The sequence below is a fragment of the Astatotilapia calliptera genome, chromosome 23 (assembly GCF_964374335.1).
Source record: "Astatotilapia calliptera chromosome 23, fAstCal68.1, whole genome shotgun sequence".
Lineage (NCBI taxonomy): Eukaryota > Metazoa > Chordata > Actinopteri > Cichliformes > Cichlidae > Astatotilapia > Astatotilapia calliptera.
Window position 1 is genome coordinate 43,648,771 of NC_137443.1, and position 22,964 is coordinate 43,671,734.

Genomic DNA, 22,964 nt, shown 5'->3' on the forward strand with positions numbered 1-22,964 from the left:
CAGAACACTAAGATAGTAAAATCTGGGAAATGATGATATTTCTTTCCAAAACTTCCTGTCTGGAAGACATTAAAGCTGCTGTGCCACCTGCAGCTTCTTTCAATCTATGTTATGTGAATATATCTTTTTCTTTTTGGGTTTGAACATCCATTCAAACTCACTCTCTGCCTAGCAAGTCTCATTCCCTCATTTCCTTGGGGTCCAGCTTCACATACGTGGCACTGAGCCTTTTCCTTTGTCACCTCTTTCTGCTACATGCCTAGCCTCCCAGTCTCTTGGTCTATTTTCTTCATTTCGCTAACTACACTTCTTTTTCTTTGTAAATCTCTTCCTTCAAATACTTTCAAAATCACTTCTGTGCAGAGAAGACGTCAAACCCCTTCTTGGCAGTTTATCTCAATAAAGCTGTACTATCCCAGCCATCTGGTAAGTCTTCCCTACTACCCAGAGCCTGTTTATACTCCTGCATGTCTCTGCCTTCACTCACTTCCTCTTCTTGATGTCCAAACTCATCCTTCAAACTACCATTTGATGCTGCATAGCTGCATTCTCCCTGACACCTCCTTGTCTCCTGTCTTTTTGATTTCACCTTCTGCATAATATTTAGTTGCCCTGTGTGCAGCTTCCTCCACTTTCATATATTTCTACAAGTTCCTCCCTGTTCTTGAAGTATGTGTGCACCACGGCCATTTCCACTTGGAAAATCTGCCCCACATCTGTCTTTCTAGATTTCTCTCCTAAACACCACACCTACCCAACACCTCATAACCTCTGTTCCCTTCACCTAAATGTCCATTGAAGTCTGTGTCAATCACCACTGTAGTATGTGGTCTCTTGCACACAAAATGTGTCTACCCTCCACCTCCATAATATGAGTCCGCCAGCCCTCCCATTGCCAGTCAGAGTCCATAACAAGTCAAAAACATAAACAGCTCGAACGTATTATTTATTTAAAAGAGAGAGAGAGAGAGAGAGAGAGAGAGAGAGAGAGAGAGAGAGAGAGAGAGAGAGAGAGAGAGAGAGAGAGAGAGCTCAGTTGTCCTTGCTCTAGCATCAAGAGTCAGTGACTGGCTGTTCACTGCAGGCTCAGCAGTCCAATGGCCGATCAGCAACAACACAAATAAAAAAATAAGACACGTTCTTGATTATGACAACAAACCACATCCAAAAAAATATGACAGCAACACTTTAAGTTTTGTGTGCATTCATCATGTGCAACTCTGCAGAAAGTCTCATGTCAAGGATGTGTGGACAGGGGGGCTATTAAAAAGTTCCAGTATACAGAATAGAAAACCATCAAATGAATGAAATAAAATCTGTTGTCACAGTGGTTTTTGAAGGAACAATTACTTCACAGATGGACAGCCTCATTATATTTGAGTTAAATCTGATGATACACACTTCACGTCACCCTAGTTACATGTTTTTATTTGCCATGTGTATGTTATCCAAGGGAGGGAAAAAATGAAAAAGAAAACTTTTGATGTGTCCAGACATTTCTTCACATCAGCTGCCAGCAACCAGTTTCAGCATGTACAACTGTTGCAGTAAGTGTGCTCATGCAGACCAACTATGCTGGTCCACTGTTCTTAATGGTGCTGCATGTTGAGAAAGAAGTGAAACAAATGTTTTGTTTAACAAGTCCACTAGTGTTAGAATAACTTGGCATTTCCAATCTGTTTCTGCTGTAGTTCAATGAAAGGTTTCAGTTACTTAAGTTTGAGAAAAACCAAAAAAAAACGTTGGTCAGCTTCCCTCAGGGTCACTCCACGGTTGATGACATGGTCCACTATTGTAGCTCTGATGTCATCAGCAATTCTATTTCTTACTCTTCTTACCCGTCCTCTCCCCCCTCCTCGTCCTCCTCTTGCTCCTCCTTGTCCTTGTCGTCCTCTTCATCCTACTTCTTCACCTCCACGTCCTCTTCCTCGGCCTCCTCTCACTCTTCCTGCTCCCTCCATTGTACTCCACACACAGAGCTTACCTGTATCATAGTGCTTAGGCTGATTGCAAAGTGAACTAATTATCTAAAAAAGCTTTCACATGTGGCAGTGTGCCAGACAGTTGACAAAATAGTGTAAATAATGGCCATAAATGTGTATAGTTTTGCTAGGAGTGCGTTGATCATTTGGAAATTGAGTGCAAAGCAGTGAGTTGTGTTTACAGTTCTGCAAAAAGAGTGCTGTGCAGTGGATTGTAGCTACAGGTTTGCAAAGTGTGTGTTACAAAATGGCAAACTGAGTGCAAAGCAGTGTTTGTGCTTTTAGTTTTGCACACTCAGTGAGTGGTTTTGCTATAAGTATCAATAGTTTTAGGAATTGTGCTGTAAGAATCACAGTTAGGGTTTAAGCATTCAGAAAAACCTGTAATAAACGCACACGCATGCGTCTTCAGCATTACTGGGTTTCTGCAGCTCCTGGTTTCCTGTTTAATACATTCACACAAGCAATCAAACGCTATGAATCGTTCCACAATGTTTGCAGTCACTTTTCTTATCCCTCCTGACTCAAGAGCATAAAGCGATCTACGTTAGCTCTGGGAATTCTGACGGTCGTTCAGTAAATCTTTGTTTAATCTCTTTATTTGCTTTTTGGAGAAGTGAAGGTACAAAAACCTCGTCAATCAAATTTGCTTCGGTGGACAGAAAACAGCCGTTGTAGACTGTTTGGGGTTACCTTTTATAAGTATTGAATTTTCAAAAGTGAAGTCAGTTCTTCTGACCAGGTTCAGACCAGGATGAACACAAGTATGATACTGGACCCACTAGAGAACTGGTCCCAGCTGTGGGTTCACCTCCTCCTGCTGAACTCATAGGACAGACTCTAATGTAGCATCACGTTCATCGGTCACTCCTGACCTCCTGTGAAGCATGACGAATGTGTAATTAATGACTTCATTATTTGGGGGCATTATTGCTCTAAAAATCATATTAATAGTATTATTATTATTGTGCTTTAGGCTGCACTGATAACGCAGAGGTCTCTTCTTCCTCTGGGCTGTTTAAAGGGCCAGTTTGTCCAAAGCTGTGTATATACCAGCTGCTGTCAGGCTTCAGATGTCTGCATTAGTCCACAGTCCACTGTTTGTAAGCCATTGCTTTACTGCAAAAGTTCCCATCTACTGTAAAGAAATGGAGATAAGCAGGCACATAATATGAAAAGGCATGCTGTAGCTGACTTTGTCTTTTCTGATCCATCGGTTTGTGTGGCTCTTTCCACAGGAGGGACCTAACCCACACTTTATTTACTTATATGATAAGTTTAGTGGAGTGTAGTGCAAAATACACAGTGTTTACTTTTAATTTAACAACATGAAGCTGCATCAAGTTTCCATGGTGACTGCTCAAGAAATTCTGCATTCATAAATAAACATCAGACTGTCAAAAGAGCTCATCTGTGCGAGACCACCGAGCTGAGAGCATTTTCAGGTCCAGATCCCCCGTACGCCATCGTTGGAGAGCAGTTGACGTTTTTCTTCCTGACTTTGATTTGAACACGTTTAAATGGAAAAGAGTCAAGGAATCTATAAGCCTATCAGGGTATGTGACGCTTTTGCTTTTACTGCATTTCAGTAATTTGAAGAATTTGATGTCGTTTTAAAAGTTGACAAACTGAGAATCATTTTAAGTAACAATGACTAAATTGCTATTTCTTTGACAGGTGTTGTTCAACACACCGATTTATGAAACAGCTGTAAAGATCTGCTGGTATCTTCCGGGCTACAAGGCTCAGGTTAGACCCAGATTCATGCAAACCAAAGCTGACAGAAAATATCAGGTCATTTCTGAGGACCTGAGAGTGGTGGTGATTAAATGTCTCCTTTACTTTTAGGTTGCGGTAATGACGGAGTTTCTCAGACTTCAGCAGGAAGATCTAATTCCACCGAACCTCACTGCTGAAGATCTGAGAGATCTTTTGGTGGAGAAGAGCAGGGAGACGCTCAGAGAGCAGTGAGTTACTGTCACACCTGAAAGTCTGTTTGTGATGACGTGTAAGTGCTGAGAGAAAACCTCTGCTTTGCTTTCTTTTGAAGGCTGTGGGAGTTTGAGTTAGAGGATTTTGAGGAAGAGGAAGCCAAACCTCTTCTAAGGCTGGTAAGACGAGAAAACCCACAAGACTTTTTTTTCATTACGTGCACATAACCTTTACACATGAGCGCACTGTAAATGTGTTTTCTGTTTCAGGTGTGGGCGGTGAACGTCAGCAATAAAATGAGGGACGTTGAATTTGAAGCCAGGTTGCTTCTTCAGTTCCCAGAGGCCGTACCTCCTAAATTTCAGTGAGTCACATGTAACATACAGTTATTAACCCTGTAAGACCCAACCCATCAAAAAACAGCCAGAAAATTCAGATTCTTTGGAACTGAGATGTTTATCAACCCTTTAAACAAAAGCCACACATGAGTTCTTTGCTATGTCATGTTGTGTATGATTTACTTTTATTGTGTATTTATTTTTTGTATCACATTTGATACACTGGGTGTTTTTGGCAACTTTTTGTTAACGACAATGTTAACTTTAGACTAAAAAAGAGTTTTGTCCACAACATTTAGAAATTATAGCAAGTATTGATCATGTTGATGAGATCGAGGTCTCAGAAACTCATGTATGATACAAAGGTGGTTACAGGGTTAACAGTCCAGCTACAGTGTTTCAATATTTAAATGATGCTTTGAATATGTTTAACAGATAACTCTTATCATGTTTTTCTACAGAGCACCTAAACTCCTCAGCGCGGTGAAGGATTATGTTGAAATCCTGAAAAAGAAGCAGCAGGAACAGCCTAACAGCAAACTGCTCACCGCGCAGGAGGTAGTGGTCGAGGTAGTTCCCCGCGTTCTCCAGGGCTTCTGGGAGCTTCCTCCTCGTCCCCTCCTAAACATGGCCTCCCAGAGTCTAAGTATCCTCTCCACCAGTGTCACCAAGGCCACTTTAGATCGTGTCTCCAAGAGCCTCACGGCGATGGAAACACAGGCCGTCTTCACCCGCTCTATCCGAGACGATCTGGTCGACAGCATCCTGACGGAGATTAGACAGAAATTTCCTGAAGAAATTCTGTCTATCCAAGTTGCAAACTTTGCACCCCTGTTGCTGAAGACCATTGCTGATGTAGCAAGGATCCGGATATGTGAAATCTTTGAGCCCCCTTCAAGTCCTGATGTGAAGAGCACAAATGGTGAGCGCTCCTCTGACGGCCTTTCAGTGGCAAATGTTCCACCAGCCGAAGAAGCTCTGTCAGAAAGTGTTGCAGAGCCCGACGTTCCCTGTGAGGAACTTCTTTCTGAAAGGGCATCCAGTCTGAGTACTCGAGACCTTACGATCGAAGGAGCTCTGTCAGAAAGTGTTGCAGAGCCCAACGTTCCCTGTGAGGAACTTCTTTCTGAAAGGGCATCCAGTCTGAGTACTCGAGACCTTACGATCGAAGGAGCTCTGTCAGAAAGTGTTGCAGAGCCCGACGTTCCCTGTGTGGAACTTCTTTCTGAAAGGGCATCCAGTCTGAGTACTCGAGACCTTACGATCGAAGGAGCTCTGTCAGAAAGTGTTGCAGAGCCCGACGTTCCCTGTGAGGAACTTCTTTCTGAAAGGGCATCCAGTCTGAGTACTCGAGACCTTACGATCGAAGGAGCTCTGTCAGAAAGTGTTGCAGAGCCCGACGTTCCCTGTGAGGAACTTCTTTCTGAAAGGGCATCCAGTCTGAGTACTCGAGACCTTACGATCGAAGGAGCTCTGTCAGAAAGTGTTGCAGAGCCCGACGCTCCCTGTGAGGAACCCTATGGCGAGTCCAAATCCTGTGTTGAAGGTGAAGATCATATGATCAACGGATCTTGTTCTGAAATTGGGCCGGTTCCTGATGTTCCCTTTGAGGAACCTTTTCCAGAACCTGAAGCCAGCATGAAGTCCGAAGACCGTCAGATCAAGAAGAAGAAAAAGGGCTTCTTCAAAAGACTGAGAAGTCTGTTCTGCTGCTGTTGCAGACCAAAAGTCACCGACTGACACTGAAGCTGTGACCCAGTGTTGGTGTTGCAGTAACTCTAAATATGTAAATATGTTCCTTAATGATTGTTCTTCATGTTTTTGGGGGTTTCTTTAGTTTTCAGTGGGCTGGGTGTTTTTTCTCCTCCGTGTTCTTTACTTGATTCTTGTTCATAGTTCCTGATTTGTTTTCCTAGTTCTTGTTTCTTAGTTTGTAGTTTCTTGAGTCCACCTGAGTTTCCAGCAATAAAAGCTGCCGATTCAAGTTTCATTCCACGTAAGAGTCCTGTGTTTGGGTCCTACTACCTGCCTGTCACAGCACACCATGACAGAAACTTTATAAACTCATTCATATTTCTACACGAGTCTCCAGCTATGTTAAAGATTTTTTTTCTTTCAAACATTTGTAAGAATCTCTTATGGTTCTCAAAATACTTCCACAAGTCCAGTAAGTGTAGTGCAGTAACATATTGATGGTATTATTTTTAATAATTATTTATTATTTTTAATGCACTTTGAACTGAAACTGGTATATAAAATGTACTTCCTGTAGAAAATGCAGTGTGAATGCTAATAGCTGAATAGCTTGAGTTGAATTTTTATAATTGCTGAAATCTTTGGTGAAAAACATGTTACAGTTTTTGCCCGTTGCTTGAACACATTTTGCAAAACGTCGCTCATTGTGCCAAAACTCTAAACACAAGTAAACATGACACATCAAAATATACCATTCACATCTGTGCCAAACTGAAACTCTGCTGTCAAAACCTAACATTCCTCTGTCAAGATGTAACTCTGTTGACAAAATGACACATACTTGCATCACATGCAGATCAGATCAGGGGGACACACTAGTCTACTTCATATAAAACACTGCAGTCTTTCATTGTCATTGTTTATTCTGAAGGCACATTTTCAGGAGACACAAACAACCAAAAAAAGCAAATAGGCCTACTCAATATTGTCCACTGCAGCACCATCAATTCAGATAAAGCAAAACACAAACATAATACAGTAATAGAAAAAACACTATACTGTACACACAAAAAATCATGACAATTGTGCATACGTGGGCTCATGGATCCCGCCGTCTGTTGGGGTCTGGCCACAGGACCTCATCGACATCGCAAGCAGTGTCTTCTCCCGCTGGGCACCGGGGAAAATATCCTCTTGCATGTCGAAACCATCCATGGATTGCTGTCACCTGAATGTAAATAGAAATATATGTGGTGGCCCCTAGAGACAAAACACGTACAAACTCCAAAGCACATTTCTAGCTTGAACTGAACTTCCAAAACAGAGCTACCTAGAACAGCGGTCCCCAACCCCCGGGCCTCGGACTGGTACCGGTCCGTGAGTCGTTTGGTACCGGGCCGCGAGAGTTGAGGCTCAGGTGTGAAATGTCTGGTTTTCAGGGTTTTTATTGCTTTTCAGCGTTATTTTGTTATCGTTTTTATCATTAACTCGGTTTTCCTGGGTCTTTTCACGTGTGTTATGAATAAATCTTCTTTTTCGGTACCGGTACTAGTTTTATTTTGTTGTATTTATCCGTGACACCTTAAAGGCCGGTCCGTGAAAATATTGTCGGGCATAAACCGGTCGGTGGTGCAAAAAAGGTTGGAGACCGCTGACCTAGATCACGTAAATGACACAATTGAAAGCATGAAAGCATATGTGTATTGTTTGTGTATTTATGCACAAGCATTCATATATATTCAAATCATTAAAAAACAAAAGTTCATTTGCCTGTTACTACCACACACCAAATCTGGTCGTTGGTACTTGGTGAACTGAGAGACACAACAGCAGAGGTCACTATTAATGCTATAAAAGAGGCCTTTGCAAGACATGCAGTTGCCGAGACTGTGGTATCGGACAACAGGCCGCAAGTTTCATCAGAACAGTTCAAGCACTTTGCTAAAGAGTACCAGTTCACACATGAAACGAGCAGCCCCAGGTACCCCCAAGCCAACGGGGAGGCAGAACGCGCTGATCGTACCATTAAAGACTTGAGAGGACTGTGACTACAGCAGAGCACTGCTAGCGTGCAGGGCCACCCCACTGGAACATGGGCTCTCACCGGCACAGTTGCTCATGGGGAGACACCTGCGTACCTCTCTGCCACAAGCTGCTGCGAAGCTGGTGCCAAAGTGGCCCGACCTACAGGCTTTTCGCGAGAAGGATGAGGAGGGGAGGCGTGAGCAGGCAAAACACTACAACCGCAGACATAGAGTCAGGACAGAAGGTGTGGATTACTACTGAAGGAACCACTGGAGCAGTAGTTGGACCTGCCAGTGCTCCCAGATCTTATGTGGTAGAGACAGACAGGTTTTCTAAGGAGAAATAGGAGCCACCTCACACCAACAGGGACTGTTACCAGATCTGGTCGAGCGGTGAGACCTCGTGTAAGATTGGATGTGTAATTCTCTGAAGTTATCCATTCAGGCCCTATTCAAAGCTGGCTTAGGCTGTTAGAGATGTTTACAATTATGTGTTTCGTTTAAATGTAAGTGAACAAGTGAGAGATGTGTATCATTTTAACGTTTGATAATGCTCTGCATTCCTGTTCTTGTGAGCTGAGTGAGTCATTATGAAGTATGTCTTTAGCTAAAAGGAGGTGTAGCGGGAGACTACTGTACCCATAAGGCTGTGTGTGTGTGTGTGTGTGTGTGTGTGTGTGTGTGTATGTGTGTGTGTGGGGGGGGGGGGGGGGGTATGATCTAAATTATAATATTGCTGACTGTCTGAGGCAAAATTTCCCCAAATCGAATCGAATCGAATCATGGATTGAATCGATTCGGGCAAGGGCGTCGATTTGGCATGGACGGAGGGGACATGTCCCCACCAATATCCAGCGATTATTGAATTGTCCTCACCAATAATTTGATCTCTTCGAGTAAAGAAAAGCAAACCTGATAGAAAGAAGAAAAAAAAATCTGTCAACGTCTCATTCACCCAGCGGTGCCGAAAGAGTTAAATTACGTCCTGTACTGGAGTCCTACCTCATGTGACAAATATGGCCAATGTGATTGGCTGAACCTTTCAGGGAGCTCCGTTGAGGTTTAGCAGCGGCAAGCCTGCGCTCCCAGGAGGAGAGGAGGACGGCAGCAAAGAGGAAGAACCTGGATATAAGAAAGTATTTTTCAGAGAAACCTGTAAGTCACTTAAAGCCAAGTTCACTCATAATGTCACGGTCTGGCTGGCAGACCGTGGGGGTGTAGGGAAGGAGGACACAGGCGCGGTGCTCTATGTACAAGCAGTGCGTTTATTTACAGCGATGGACAGACATGACAATAAATCCCGTGCTCTCCCGACTCCCGTGACGTGTCCTCTTCCCAGTGCTAGTGCTCCTGTCTCCGCTTCTCCGTGATGAGCACCCCGTGCTCGCTGTCCTCTCGTCTCCCCGTAACTCCTGGGGACATAAGAGAGAGGAAGCCGTCAGACACACAATAATGCAGCAGACTCAAACTAGGAACTGGTCGAGAGACTGACGTGAAGCCACGCAATGATCCAGCGTCGGAGAGAGCTCCACCACACTCTCAAATAGCTCCTCCGACAGGCCTGATCAGCTGCAGGTGTGGCCAATCACCTGCCAGGGCCACACACACACACACACACACACACACACACACACACACACACACACACACACACGTCTACAAGCAGGGAGAACGAGGGACAGCAATACAAAATACATACATTATAATATTAGTCCATAACTGCTCAGGGTCCTGGGTCTGACACATAAAATGTGTCCGTCACAATAACGTTGCAGGCTATGCTAGGCTTTGGCCCACATCAGTCTAAAACTGTATGTAACCATGAATAACGTGTTTTGGAAACTAACAGCACAACATGCAGCACTGTTAGTTCTCTCAGTCTCAGAGCAGCGTTTCTAATTCTAATCTAAGTGAAGCTGTCAGAGAAAACAGCAGCCTCGAGCAGCCAGGATATTAGTTTACAGAGGCTGTTAGAATTATATGCCTAACGTTAAAATGTTGGTGACACAAGAATTTCATCTTAATGGCACTGACGTATTCATAGGTCATAGTTATGATTTTGCAAATATTCCACCTTGTAGTGCAGTTTGCACAACTTGTTTTAAAAATGCACTCAGCCTACAAACATTACTGATCAGTCAAGATCTGCACAAAGTGACAGACACACTGAAGCAGCTCCACATTTTATTCTTATTGTCATGTATGTCCTATTTGTCAGGTGACAGAAGAAGCAACACAAAGCTCAGAGAGCAATGGTGACACAAGATCACAGGTGGAATTGGATGATGACGCAGAATGAGAAGAGCGAAAGTGGATCGCTAAATGAAACGGATGAACCAGAACTGGTTTGTAAAAATGCTGCAGCTTCAGTGGTGTGGAACTGGTTTAGCTTTCGTCCGTCAGATACACAACAAAGCACTATTTTTGGTAGAGCATGCTAGCGGGCCGTCGTTATTACCGTGTTGTTTGGAAAATACGGCGCACTTAAAATCAATCCTTTGATTTTTCTGAAAGTCGACAGAGCCCCTTATAACCCCGTGTGCCTTATGTATGAACTCTGGTTGTGTTTACTGACCTCGAAACGATTTTATGTGCACGGCGCTCGAAAATCTGTCAGATGTTTCAGTACGACTTTGCTAAGCTACCACCGCTTGATGGATTGTCGGAGCGTTACGGCTGTCGTAGGCAGGAGCCTCGCGGAGTGAGCCATGTCTCCGTGACGACCAGGACACAGCAGTCACGGACGATTGGCTGTGCGGCGAGAAGTAGGTTCAGTTCGTCTATTTTGTTGACGACCGACCGTGCGCTGGTCAGAAAGATGCTCGGGAGCGGTGGTTTGAAAGGCTGCTTCTTTAGCCTGGCCAGCAGGCCCGACAGGCATCCCCGCTTTTGTTTGCGTTCCTTCCGCCGCCTGCGTTTCTTGGCAGAGCCGATAACAATCCACGGAGCACCCGATGTTCTCGCTATCTCTGGGGGGATGTTGTGCACCCTCTGATAATCACTGGTAATGGGGATCTGGCTGTTATATCCGATCTTGCATAATTCCAGATGGTTGTAGGAAAATTTGGCTTCACAATAAGGAAAACAAAAGAAGAAGAAAAAGTGGAGAAACAAAAAAGAAAGGCACCCAAGTGGAGAGCATAGAGCCGCTGCGTCTGTGCGCGCCGCCATCTAGTATACTTCTTCTAGTACACAGCCTGGAGGTGTGTTTGGGGTCATTGTCCTGTTGAAAACTGGTCCCTATATGCAATTTCTCAACGAGAAGTTTGGGCTCGGGTGAGCCTGAGTGCTGAAGATATCTACCTATTCGGAACCATGGTAACAGGGTTCTGGCTGATCGGAGCTGGCTTGAGAAAGCGGAACCGGCTGTTCAAACCCCCACAAGGCTGCCCGCTGGGATTGGAACGATGGGAGAGGCGTGAGTTTCTCAAAATGGGCTCATTGAGTCAGCACGGATAAGATCTTGGAGAGGCTACGGCTGCTGTGGATACTCAGAATAAGATCTCTGACTGCAGACTGGATACATCTCGGAAGGGCTCGCTCGGAATAACATCTCTGGGCGCAAATTGGATGACATCTCGGGGAGGCACACTGCCGTGAGTTCTCAGAATCGGCTCCTTGAGCACAAGAATGACAACATCACAGAACGCAAGTATGGCGAAGCTCGCGGCTCTCCAACGGGAGATTGAGAGACCAGTGTTGGACTGTAGAACTGCTTTGAAATTCATATGAGCTGTTCGCACTAAAGTAAAAAGCACCATCACTTATGCGGAGACCCCTTCAGCCCCAGACGTGGGCTCAAGGCCGGAGCTGAACAACACCCTGATAACGACTGTGTTGAGTCTGTTCCTTCCTATTCCATGCAAGGCCACCTGGGTTGGCTGGAAGACTGTTTACTTAGCCTGGCAGGGCGAAGGACACTGTCTCAGCTGAACCCTGGACACGCACACACATACAGGGAGTGCAGAATTATTAGGCAAATGAGTATTTTGTCCACATCATCCTCTTCATGCATGCTGTCTTACTCCAAGCTGTATAGGCTCAAAAGCCTACTACCAATTAAGCATATTAGGTGATGGGCATCTCTGTTGATAGGTTTGTAGCTTGAACCCATCCGCTGGAACGTTGAAGACAATATAATTACACTGCAAAGCAAGACACGAGTAGGCAAAGACTTCATGTTTCTCGTGCACGGGAGAAATGACCGGACAAAGCGCCATTCCTTCGCTTGACCCCAGTCACTCTCGTCCGTCCTCCCGTACCACTGTTCTTTTATTGAGGTTACATGAATATGCATAGGTTCATTAACATATGACGTCTACATACACACAAAGAGTACCTTGCCTGTGTGTGTGTGTGTGTGTGTGTGTGTGTCTGACTTGTGTGAGGTCAAGATGTGACCCTGTGAAGACTCCCCAAAGCTGGTGCCAGAAGTCTGGGTCCATCTAACAAAAGGCTCTTATACTTAAACAGATATACGTGTGTTTGCTATACCATAAATCAGCAAAAGAAGATACGACCTCTCCTCTGTAGGGGAGTGAACTCACCCCCCTCTTCATGCTACACAGAGTTGTTACAGACCTCCTAGAATGAGACATTCTTTCAATCTACAAATGATTATATACTTCTAAGCATATATAAGTAAATATTTCTAAGCATAAATGACAATCAACAATACAAAACCTATCACTCCCTATTCTGGTATTTTAAAGAGTACTTAGCAGAAATATTAAACAACCTAACTAATAGGGTTGCAAACTCCCAGCAAAAAAAAAAACTAAAGGGAACCATCGCCCACCCTCTGCCTCGTGGTGCTTAATCGACATAATCGACTTTAATTTAATGCATGTATTTAAAAAAATGCACAGAAATCAATTATTTTTCAACAACAATTGAATAGATTCAACATCTTTCTTCAACAGAACTGCAGAATGCACAGATGGTATCTTCCCAAAGGAAAAAGTACTATAACTTACCAGGGTATATATTAGACTTAATAGTTACTATATACAATATTAGATTTCTATACATTTTACGTTAGATAAAAACTTTGGTTATAAGATTCAGATAATTATTTATTAAAAGCGAGACATTTTAAACGAGAATAAGAAAGAAAAGTATTTCTTTGTGCCCCCCTTTTCCCTGTTAATGCCCCAGCTGGCCCCCTAGCAAAACCGTGCTAGACCCGCCCCTGCACAGTTACCAGCTGTCAGCTACTTATAGCATTAGGCATTAAAGTAATATTAAATAAATTCTAACAACAGCTTATCAAGCTTAAACGTGCTGCTGTGGTTTATCTGCTGGTTTCCTCTTTCTGGCGCAAAGTGGGAAACAAACAAGAGAGACGGAACTTGCGATCAGCTGATCATTGATTAGTTTCATGATTGAAGTAGCAGCAGGAGAGGGAGGGGGAGAGGAGACGCGGCAGTCGCTCCATATATCGGTTGTTAAGCTTAACGTGGGAATGCGTTACAAACATTGAGAGAGAAACTTACAAACTTGCTTTACTTCTCTAGGACAGCTTTCACTGAGAAGAAATGCCGATTTGGAAACATGTAGCGAGGCGCTAAATGCTCCACCAGACAACCGAGAGGTCTCTTGTTGTCACATGCAAGAAAGCATGCTCTGAAGAATATCCAGGTAGATAACTGTGGCGATATGTTGGTTATATTACTTTAAAGTGCAACTGGCTAATTCTTATTTTAGCCAACTCAAAAAGTAAAAATGATGCAACGACCTTGAAATAACACATTTATCTCACTGAAACATGTCATTTAAATAAAAACATTTACTGAAATTAAAATAAATATACTGAATATAATATGGCTCAGATTTAATGGAATATAATGATCCTTTTGTGTTGCTGTTAAAGAAAGGGATAATGTGTGATTACTGTTTTTAAACTATGGGCTACAAACTAAATCCTTTTATTATTTCTGTCCTCGGTTTTAACTCATTAATAATCATTAGGATGAAGCCCCCTAAAAAACAACGTAAAGGTCATGAAAATGTAAACAATTTGGCATTTTGATGATGCATCATCCACATTAAAAAGTATAGATCATATCAGCCCTGTATTTACTTGTATCGGATACATAAAAAATCTTTCCGTATCGCACAGCACTACAGAAAGCTCTTTTCTAGGGTTGTATTAAACATCTGTAACTACCGTAACTTCTGATCCATTTCCTCAATTAAAAGAAGTCCAATGATTCCTGAGAGCAGCAACTCTGCACTTTTCATTAATATTTGCATCATTACGGTAATCCCAGGTACATTGTTGCAGCAGCCCCGTGAAGGCAAAGGTTGAGAGAATAGTGAGTGAGCGTGATGGAACAATGTTATCACACGTTTGGCTTCTTTTTACCATGTTTGTTTGTTATGTTCTTTCATGTGTTATTTACCAAGATTTGGATGGTGTTCTGCCTCGAGTTACCATAATGTCCCTAACATCACAAAAAAGCACAGAGTTGCTGTTTTCAAGAACTGCTGGAATTTTTCATTTGCCCCAATGGTTCAAGACTCAAGTTAGGCTAAAAACACTGGGACCAGTTTAAATGGGTTCATCTGTGTCAGCTACATCGTCACTGCTGCTCTTATGTTATGTGTTTTTGTTGAAAACTAGGTGCTGTTTGGGCTTAATGATGTCAAACTTTTCATTCACTTGTTTGCTCCTAAATACGTTTCTATTGCAGGTCTTTTCCAGTTGAAAATGTGAGTGAGCACTACACAAATTACTGACACTGAAATACACTGAAAAGAAAAACAACTAAACTAAATCCAAACAAAAACAACTAAACGAAGTAGTTACACACGTTATAGAATATATATACTGGGCATACAAGCCTGGCCTAAGCTTTCTGTCAGGAAGACTGCAGCAGTCCAGGAGTTGGGTTAACTGTCTTTAAGTCCCACAGAAGAAATGTTTACATCAAAGTGCTTGCCAGGCTTAATCCAAATTAGGTACAGCCATACATGAACTTATCATTGTATAGTATGTGGGACTATGAGCAATGGTTTTCTGGAAACAGAAACAGGCAATTTTATCATTAGTAGAGTCACAAATAACTAGAAAAACAATTGAAAACATAATGTACTCAACACAGCAATATCTCACAATATCCACAGGGGGTCACTATAGCTCATATATTGCCTAAATAGCACGTCATACAAATTGCCAATCATAAGGCACGGACATGGCAAGCTAGCCACAGTTAAACTAAACAATAGAAAAGTCCTTTATTTGTAATCTGGATGTAATGACTGCGGGAGATTACAGCCACTGCTATTAACTTAGTGCCAAATAATCCTACCAACATGGCATCAAAGAACTGAGGCATAACTTTAACATGCACAAACAATTATAACAGCTTCATGCGAGTCATCCTGCCAAAAGGACTAACACTCACAGGTTCATAAACACACAACTTAATCACACGAAACAACTGCGATGCTCTGCAGTGGCACCTTTAGTCACTCCCACTCTGCGTGCTGAGCACATGCCCACTGATACGCTTATTTCCTTTGAGTGTGCTTGATTTCTGCCTCTAGACATTCTGAGGCCGAGTCAGAGCAGGAAACTTGAGCACACGTGGTCTCATTAAATCAGACAACTGGAGTCATTTAAAAAGGATCTTTTAAGCAGTGCTGTCCCTCAGCTTCATAGTAGATCCATCTATGGGATCAGTTTGAAAATCCTAGCTGTCTTCTTTCTAGTTATCATGTTACAAGATTTTAAGAAAACTTGAACGCTGATCATGAGTTGAATGCCACTGATCTTCAAAATCATCCAAGCTTTTTGATAAATGCACACAAAAGTCGGGTGTCCATGCCACCCGCATGCAAGGTGACAAAAATACCCCAATCAGCCTTTCAAGCTGACAGCTAAAGAAACCATTTCACCAGATTTAGCTTCTTGGATATTGTGTTCACTGTACTGTGTTCAAAATGTACTTCTCATTTAATAGAAGAAATGTAATCATGTCAATTTAGAGGATTTCAAATTCTCACTCCTGTTAATTAAAAAAAAGAAAAAAGTAGGATAAGACATGAGAAACTCCTTGAAAAGGACAGTCTCCATTATAGCACCTCATGGAAGCTTTGTTAGACGACCTGTCATTAAAAACTAGAAAGACCATCCAGCATCGGGAGCTTTCAGACTTCCAGGTTTGACAACAAGCCTATTGCTGGTTTGCCCACTCTGACTGTGTCAGTATTTGCTCCACATACCAACTGCTCTGACCCTAAAGTAAGCCAGAATCCCACACAGCCATATGTAGGCACATTCCAACCACAAAGAATAACTGGGGATTCTTCATCCTGTAAACATCCTGAACAACTGGTTTTGGTGGTTTGATGGGAACAGATCCTCACCTGATCAGGAATACCAACGATCACCCCACCACTCATGTCTTGTTGGGAAATGTTTGCAGTCCTCAAGCTGTGAAAGTCATCAGGTGCAGCAGTCATGAATACCATGTAAACATCCCTGTTGGTAGGACAAACAAATAACAGTGGGATTCATTCGAGAAAACAGAACTTGTTTGATTCCCTGTCTGACAAAAAGAAATTAATGCAACGTAAAAATTCGATTTAAAAAATCAGCAGCATCATATGTAACCAGGTCCTAAATTACATATTGTTATAATTACACAAAATTTGTTCTAAAGCCCAAACTGCTCCTGGTATATCTGACTTTTAGCACCTCCAAGCCTGTAGTCATCTTGGTTATTAGTTAGGCCCCTCCCCCGTGTGTCGCTATGTGTATAGGCACTGTTAATGCTAGCATGAACAGATCATTCTTGCTGGCTGTTGTAGTGGCTTGAGCTAACTCTCATCCCAACTGTTTATATTTGGTTATAGGAGCTGGAGTGGGCATTAATGCTCCACAATTTACAAGCTGGGACCTGCCGCTAATCCATGGTTAAAGCCTTTACCCACATCAACACTGCAGGCAGAGGCTAACATCTGCAATACTATTAATAATTACACATAACTGTAGCAACAACAAAGAGAGGCTCGAACAAGAAAGGCTTGAAACCCTTAGAAAAGACTGATCAGAGTTGGTTCAATGAACTCTGATCGTGTTCATTCGGAGTTAAGCTCGTGTGTGTTTAGAGACAGAAAGCCATCATGTTACCAGGATTCTCCAGAGAAACACAGAAATAAAGAGCAGAGCCTCCATCTTCATTTAGTGGACAGAGGAATATGATCACAAATCAGTGTGGGCCAAAATTTGTATCTTAAAAACTAGGAGGGGATAAAGTTATACCAACATACTGTAATATTTTTATAATATACACTAGCAAACTTTCATGCTGTGTGTGATATTAAAAATATTGTATTGTGTGATATCACATTCTATTGTGATCCAGCATTTTAATCTGACCTTTGATTTCTAAATGCTTCATTAAACTGTCAAATATACAAATATAGACAACTGTGGGATTTGTCTAAAGTATTTGCATATGCCATAGAAATGTTAGCACTCACAGTTTACTGGGCAAGGTTTATGCAAAGTTTCAACAAGACCAGTCCACTTATGACAAACGCGATCATACGAGCATTATAGTACGATGCAGTCTCTGCATGATATGACTATCTATTCAGCTGTAACCTGACAGGGACAAAGTCTAGGAGACAGAAACTGAAGATAGACACCATTTACTGATGGACCTGTTATATTAGGTGACAATTCCACGTGAAAGTCAAAAGAAATGAATACATACAGGGCAAGTCTTTATGAGGCAAACATGATGTGCATCTCACACGAAAGCGATTTAGGTGATTTTCTGTGAGAAATGTGTAAAAAGATCCGTACTCTGAATTTCAGATACTATTGATCTGTTTGTTGTGTGTCTGAGGGTTTACGCAGGGACGTTTTGTGTAAGCACTGATTGCTACAGTAGCATCCAATCAATGCTTACAGTGCAAAGAAACTGGCCTACAGTCTGACAGCTGCATTAATGTCTACACAATCTAAGAGTTTGAAAGATGGACACACGTGAGATGATCATAAATCCACAACAGAATCCTTTCTGTCCTAACATACTGATGAGAAAATAACTGAAGCACTCGTGTCAAGAACAACAACAACAAAGGGAAACATGCCTAACTTGGATTTCAGTGATTGTGAAAACAAACATATGCAAATGAATTTCCTCTGTGCGCTTTGCCTAATTCAGGAAATCACTATCAATCAAGTTGAGTGTGAGTCAGTGAGTATGTTATGTTCACATAGACTGTTACCTCAGGGGCTAACTTACCAGATGAAATGAACCTTTATGGAACGGAAACCCAGAATTTGTTTCAAGTCACATTTTAGCTTAACCTGCATGGTGGAAAGTGCCTGTACCAGAGACATGATTGTTGCTGCTTAGGTTAAAATATCTAGTATATGTCAATAATGTAACAAAAAAGAAGAAGAAAATCTGTGGCGGTGTAAAAGTCCCACTAAATGCGTCTCTCGGTGTACATCTAAACTATATAACGATTAACCGCCAACTGTGAGTTCAATTTAAATTTTCCTTTACAAATGTGTGTTTGTTTAGGAAGGAAAAAAATGTGTGCGCACAGTGTTCGGCAATATAGACTCAAAGGCAGCACCAAGACTGGCACGAGACTATTTCCACTGCACTGAGGGTGGGAACTCCAGGCCTCGGGGCCGCTGTCTTGCAGGGTTTAGATGTGTCCTTGATCCAACACAGCTGATTTAAATGGCTCATTTTGAACTTTGACATATACATCAAGGAATGGACCAGCCACTGCACTGATGTTAAACCAGTTCAGAAGTTCATTTATCATCATGAACCACCAATTTATGAGCAGACAAACCAAAGTACACTCCAAGATTCAGTTGCTTGTAGAAGCACGTTTAGCAGCAACAGCTCAAAGTCATTGTTTTCTGTATGACTATCAGTCTCTCACATCATTGGGGAGTCATTTAGGCTCACTCTTCTTTATAATGTTGCTTCACTTCATTGAGGTTTGCACAAATTTGTTTATGCAAAACTCACGACCACACTACTTCTATTAAGCTGAGCTTTAAACTTTCTAAAATATAAAACCTGCTAGACACCGGTGTTGTGCCAAAAAGTGATTGTCTGCCAAAAACTGATTTCTGGTATTTGCCAAAAAGTGATTGCTCGTATTTAAACTGCTATAAGTAACTTGTTGGGCTATAATATGTGAAACATATGTCAAATGCTTCCCTCATGGATGACATAAAGTCATCTTGAGCCACAAACAACATTCGTGTAACAAGGTAGAAGCCGCGATCAGTTTTTGGCAGCGACTTTTATATAACCTTTATTTATTTAGTTAAAAAAAAATCTCATTAACATTAAACATGTCTTTTGTAAGAGTAAGTTGGCCAAGAGGACAGCAGCAATGGCAGCAAATATTACAATAGTTCAGTAAAAATATTTTAAGTGAGGATAAAGGAGCGGATTGGTTATAATGTAAGTACAGGGTGGGCCATTTATATGGATACACCGTAATAACATGGGAATGGTTGGTGATATTAAAGTCCTGTTTGTGGCACATTAGTATATGTGAGGGGCAAACTCCTCAAGATGGGTGGTGACCATGGTGGCCATTTAGAAGTCGGCCATCTTGGATACAACTTTTGTTTTTTCAATAGGAAGAGGGCCATGTGACACATCAAACTTATTGGTAATGTCACAAGAAAAACAATGGTGTGCTTGGTTTCAACGTAAACCTCCAGCAGAACCAGGCTCAGGGAGGGGCGGGGCCATCTGCTGACCGGTTGGGGTGAGAGAAGGAAGACAGGATGAAGACATGCTGTGGAAGCGAGACAGAGATTAATAACAGATATGATTCAATGCAGAGAGGTCTGTTAATACATAGTGAGTGAACCAACCAACCACAGCATCTGTGGTGAGAGAGTCATCAAGGAGTTCAGGCACTCCATCAAGCTCACAGTCACAGACTCAGGTGAGATTCTAGAGTTGCAGAGCTTCCTCCAGAGCAGCTGTTAGAAACACAGCTGCATCTTCTTTCTCTCACACACAGAAAAGAGTGAGACAGAGTGAGGCATCAGGGAGTTTAATTACCAGCTTTAAGACAAATGAATGAGAGTGCTGAATGATAGCACTCATGAGTGGTGCAGCATGCTTTAATTACTACCCACTAGTGAATGTGTCAGCAGCTGAAACTGTATTAATGGTGATTTAAAGAAACGAGTCCCAGTGTGTAGACCAGGCGAGCTGCTTCACTTGTAACACACTGGCAGAAACCCCAAGTCAGTTAGGATGACTACCTGAACATTTGAATGTTTCCACTGGTCACTGAGGTGGTACGTTACAGGGATCCAGTCTGTTCATTTACAGGACTCTACTAGAGCTGCTTTGCATGACTCACAGTTGAAATAATGCTTCTTTGTCTGATGCAGGGCCTTGGTTCACCCCATCAGTCGTGCAGGGGGTCGTCTGCTCTGCAAAAGTGCACTTTAATGTAAACTGTGCAGCAGTGCTGCAAACTAATCCAGACGAAATAAAAGCACAATGTCAGGAGCTACTGCAGTTCAGCATCAAACGTAGGCCAAATCAATCATTAATATGATTTTCATGATCATCTTGTTTGTCTTAATGTTCTTATGATTCAAAGAAACATCCAGCAGCTGTGAGATCGGCTGTACTGATTTAAAATGAAGTGTGTACGGCCCCAAAGCCTCTGAATGAGCTGCAGATGTGTTTCAAACTCCTGTAACAAAAGCAAACATGTCTGCATACCGGCTAACTTTGTCCACACACTGTTTCTGCTCTGCAGGTTTCACAGATGAAGATGCAAATAGTGGAGGATACGGGGATGGAGGAGATTGGGTTGGACTTTCATTAATATTTTGTCTGTTAGTTTGGGCTGTTTGTTGTTCCTGCTGCTTCCGCTGTCGTCATAATTACCTGCAAGGAACTAAAGCCATTATAGCAGCATCCTCCTGAAAACAACATCTGCTCTGCTTTTCCACAAGAATGAAGATGCAGAGGTCTGGCTTTAGGATCTGAGCTCAGATAACATCTGGAGTTTAAAGCATCATTTTAATCTTCTTCTGCACAAAATGGCTCAGTCGAGTGCTGCCAACTCCAAGAGGTTTTCGGAGGATCGGGTGATGGAGATCTATAAAGTAGGAGTAACATTATATAGCTACTATGTCAAAATTCTATAGTATGGTATATGATATGGCACAGCCCTGCTGTAAAGATCAAATGTGTGACAGTGAAAGGTGCTGCAAAGAAGTCGGGAGAGAAATGCTGCAGAAAAGTCTCTTTAGCAAACAACGAGCAAACATAAAGCCCGTCCATTTCACATTTAAGGCAGGTAGTATGTTTGTTTTTCTAATGTTGACAAACTGACCCTCCATCCATCCACTTCTGCTGATCCTTTTCAGGGTCGCGGGGGCGCTGGAGCCTAACCCAGCTGTCTTAGAGCGAGACAGACTGAAGACCTGTCCAGTCCGCTGTCCCTACTAAGTGCATGTCCTTGAAACAGTGGAATAAAAACTAAAGCAATGACAAATAATGATCCTCATCATCAACATTACTACCGAAATGTGAACTAGCAAGTACAGCCTGAGCTCATAGAAACAACATCTTTGTAATCTGTAACAGTTTTGGATTTTTGGACATGTTAAACAACTTTTAAAGGGTTTTTCACAAAGATGCTGAACATTAAATGCAGGATGCCACAGACATCCATTTTAGCCAACAATCTGCCATCTTCACCTCCAGTGTTCAAATAAAACGGAGACGTTGTGACATCAGCAGGAGACAGAGATCAGCTAGAGACACGCAGACAGTTTAAGCAGGCTGCTGTTCAAGTGGAGGCTGGTATGAATCCTGCTTCTGTTTATGTTTCCTGTTGAACAAAAACTTGACCAGAAACTGACATACCAACTTTCAGACTAGCAGATCCATCCTCCTTCCCTCCATCCTCTGTGTGTCCTTCTGTCTGACCTGCAGCTGAGAAACAGGTGTGAGGTGTCAGCTGTCAGGTAGGTGATGAGTGAAGAACAGAACAGAATCCATTTCCTCTTCAAACTGCTGTCAGACATGAGCTGTGTTCCAATTCGTCGGCTGCATCCTTCGGAGGACCCGGCCTTTGCGGTCTACGTGGGCCGGGATGGTGGGGACAGAGAGGCTGTAACTACATCTGCTGGTGTCACTGTGACCTCAGAGCAGTTTACATGAAACATGAAACGAATTACAACTTTTGCGATATTGACCAGCTCATGATGCAGAGTGTAGACTGTATCTGTGATAATGAAAATGATTTAAGGACTGGTTTATGACACGTCTATAAAAAATATAAAGTCTGTACAAATGTGAAACTACAAAGTTAAAAGCAGCTGGAACGACAGCTGTTCAAAGCTGAACACTTACATCAGCCAGAAGACAGAGTGAGTCCTCCATCTCTCTGAAGGAGGCCATCGTGGTGAGCACAGATGCAGCAGCAGTGTGGATGTGTCCACTCTCACAGTGTCTCTCTTTCAAGTTTGTCCTCACATTCTCAAAAAAAGAACATGTCTATGCAGATGCCCAGAGCCTAACAACACACCCGCTATAAAAACTTTTGCACCACCAGATTTTCATATACTTACATTTGAAAGTGTTCGTCTCCTGCATTAACTCCCACTTCGATCACTATCATTATCAGAAAAATATCTCCTGTATGGCCCGCAATGAATCCTGGGATATGTTGGGCCACAAAGGACACACCTGACCCATCCTTCAAATTCAGGGAAATGAAGGACGCATTTGGAAGACTTCAAATTTGAACAGCCTTCGTCGCGTCCATGTGATACAATTTCCTACAAATGTGGCATTCGAAGCATCCTCTCCCTGAATTTGGAAACACCCAATGTGATGATAGAGAGCAGGAAGAACCAGTCTCAACAAGAGACACACACACCTGATTTCCTGTAACTGCAGAGGGGAGGAGCCACCCGAGCAGGTGGGAACAGGAAGAGAAACAGCTGA

At 42.5% G+C, this 22,964-nt stretch overlaps 2 protein-coding genes and 1 long non-coding RNA gene across 3 annotated transcripts in view; 2 read left to right on the plus strand and 1 right to left on the minus strand.

Annotated features, from left to right (window-relative positions):
- LOC113017716 (NACHT, LRR and PYD domains-containing protein 12-like) overlaps positions 1-22,964 on the plus strand; it is a 1,242,929-nt gene that overhangs the window by 567,484 nt on the left and 652,481 nt on the right. The gene's annotated exons all lie outside the window — the stretch shown is intronic.
- The window catches only part of LOC113017485 (NACHT, LRR and PYD domains-containing protein 12-like), a 255,890-nt gene that overhangs the window by 36,564 nt on the left and 196,362 nt on the right, over positions 1-22,964 (plus strand). The window lies entirely within an intron of this gene.
- Positions 9,217-9,569, minus strand: LOC145424035 (uncharacterized). The gene is made up of 2 exons (XR_013904990.1): positions 9,464-9,569; positions 9,217-9,383 (listed from the first exon to the last, which is right to left on the minus strand). It is a non-coding gene; the product is annotated as an uncharacterized LOC145424035 (long non-coding RNA).